The sequence below is a fragment of the Schistocerca nitens genome, unplaced genomic scaffold (genome assembly GCF_023898315.1).
Source record: "Schistocerca nitens isolate TAMUIC-IGC-003100 unplaced genomic scaffold, iqSchNite1.1 HiC_scaffold_223, whole genome shotgun sequence".
Classification (NCBI taxonomy): domain Eukaryota; kingdom Metazoa; phylum Arthropoda; class Insecta; order Orthoptera; family Acrididae; genus Schistocerca; species Schistocerca nitens.
This window is the reverse complement of record NW_026045764.1, coordinates 20,001-22,500: the sequence shown is the minus strand read 5'-3', so window position 1 is coordinate 22,500 and position 2,500 is coordinate 20,001. Positions and strand designations below refer to the sequence as shown.

General features: G+C 56.6%; 1 non-coding gene across 1 annotated transcript in view; it reads left to right on the top strand.

The window, feature by feature from the left end:
- The first annotated feature begins 2,060 nt into the window (after positions 1 to 2,060).
- Positions 2,061 to 2,500, top strand: part of LOC126221699 (small subunit ribosomal RNA) — a 1,909-nt gene continuing 1,469 nt past the window's right edge. The window contains exon 1 of the ribosomal RNA XR_007543273.1: positions 2,061 to 2,500. This exon is cut by the window's right edge and continues 1,469 nt beyond it. This is a non-coding gene — a ribosomal RNA (small subunit ribosomal RNA).

Below are 2,500 nucleotides of genomic sequence, written 5' to 3'. Positions count from 1 at the left end.
TGTTGCGCCTTAACCTAACCTATGTTGCGCCTTAACCTAACCTATGTTGCGCCTTAACCTAACCTATGTTGCGCCTTAACCTAACCTAAGTTGGGGCTTAACCTAACCTAAGTTGGGGCTTAACCTAACCTAAGTTGGGGCTTAACCTAACCTAAGTTGGGGCTTAACCTAACCTAAGTTGGGGCTTAACCTAACCTAAGTTGGGGCTTAACCTAACCTAAGTTGGGGCTTAACCTAACCTAAGTTGGGGCTTAACCTAACCTAAGTTGGGGCTTAACCTAACCTAAGTTGGGGCTTAACCTAACCTAAGTTGGGCCCTAACCTAACCTAAGTTGGGCCCTAACCTAACCTAAGTTGGGCCCTAACCTAACCTAAGTTGGGCCCTAACCTAACCTAAGTTGGGCCCTAACCTAACCTAAGTTGGGCCCTAACCTAACCTAAGTTGGGCCCTAACCTAACCTAAGTTGGGCCCTAACCTAACCTAAGTTGGGCCCTAACCTAACCTAAGTTGGGCCCTAACCTAACCTAAGTTGGGCCCTAACCTAACCTAAGTTGGGCCCTAACCTAACCTAAGTTGGGCCCTAACCTAACCTAAGTTGGGCCCTAACCTAACCTAAGTTGGGCCCTAACCTAACCCACGTTGCGCCCTAACCTAACCCACGTAATTGTTTGTTATATGAATCTAGAAATTCGTGTAGCGTTGCCTAATCGCAACCCTCTCAACATAGTTCGCTGCGCGCACACTCTGGTGTCCTGCGTATTGAATCATGTTACGGTGCCTACCCTCACAACATCTAGCGAGTGTTGCGTACGTTCCACATGGTCCCGCTATCCACTGTAATGTGTACTGCTATAAGACGTATATCGCCCCCCCCCCCCCCCCCCTCCCCTGTCGCCTCTAGTTCGTCAGTCAGGAGTTTGCGTGTTCAATGAGCTTCGCAGCTGTGCAATGGCATCGGCATACGTACGCGGGCCACCTTCCACGTGTTCTCTCGTGCATACGTCGCAGCATGTATGTGGACTGATGTGGCGTGTCGTGACTCATAACATCCAGGCATGCAAGACCCATTGAATTCGCAAATGTAGATGGACGTCTACGTTTGCTGCCCAAGTTACGCAAATGAACTGGAAATCCGTTGTTGCGCGGTTGTTCGCGCTGGAGGTGAATCGTTGATATCGACGATCGGTACAGGTATTAACCGGTTGCTTCAGCGACACCCGTCATACCCACGAACGTGAGTGGGCATGTGGGTATGAAGCGATACGCGGCGGTGGCTGGGTGGGACCGTCCCCGGCCGGTGAGGGGGGGGCGCCCGGCGTGCTGGCCGCGCGCTGCGTGGGCGCACGCGCGGCAGCCGGCTGGTGGGGGCGCCCAGTGGCAGGCGCGCCGGCTGACGGACGCGGCAGGCGGCGCATCTGCGTGCCGGCGCACCCAGCGCGCGGCGCCGTGCGGCCAAAGTGGGTCCTCCCGGGCCCGGTGCGAAGCGCGGTGGACATCTGCAGTGTGCTGGTCCGATTGAGGACTGTGTGCGTTGAGGATGCGCCGCCGCCCGGCACTCGGCGCCGCGACGCCGTCTGCTGCTCGGTCGCCCCCGCGGTTCTCGCAGGTGGTTTGTATCGCAGCTGTGCGGATGTGTTGGCGCGTGCGCTGTGCTGGGAGAGTTCGCTTTGGCACCCAAGTGGGGCTCTGCCCCTCTGTGGCGCTGGCGTTGGAGCTGCCCGGTCACTGTTTGTGGCCGCGTGTTGTCTCCCGCCGGCAACACCACGACAGCACGCTCCCGGGCCTCTGTCGGCAGCGGCAAGCTCAGTTGGGAGCACGGGTGGTCGCACTGAAAGCGTCTACTCGCCTATCTCCGGGCGATTGCGCCTCTCTCGAACCCGACCAAGTACTTAGGACGGCGCTGCGCGCCGCCGGGACCTGAGAGGGTTTCGAGGTGTATCGTGCAGGGGAGCCCAGCCTCCTCCTGTTTGCAGAATAATTGAGCGGACGCTTGCGTGTTCGCGCGGGCCCCCGGGACACACTCCCGGGCGGCCGGCTGCTCAGCTCTAGTTGACGCAGCTCCCTGGTTGATCCTGCCAGTAGTCATATGCTTGTCTCAAAGATTAAGCCATGCATGTCTCAGTACAAGCCGCATTAAGGTGAAACCGCGAATGGCTCATTAAATCAGTTATGGTTCCTTAGATCGTACCCACGTTACTTGGATAACTGTGGTAATTCTAGAGCTAATACATGCAAACAGAGTCCCGACCAGAGATGGAAGGGACGCTTTTATTAGATCAAAACCAATCGGTCGGCTCGTCCGGTCCGTTTGCCTTGGTGACTCTGAATAACTTTGGGCTGATCGCACGGTCTTCGTACCGGCGACGCATCTTTCAAATGTCTGCCTTATCAACTGTCGATGGTAGGTTCTGCGCCTACCATGGTTGTAACGGGTAACGGGGAATCAGGGTTCGATTCCGGAGAGGGAGCCTGAGAAACGGCTACCACATCCAAGGAAGG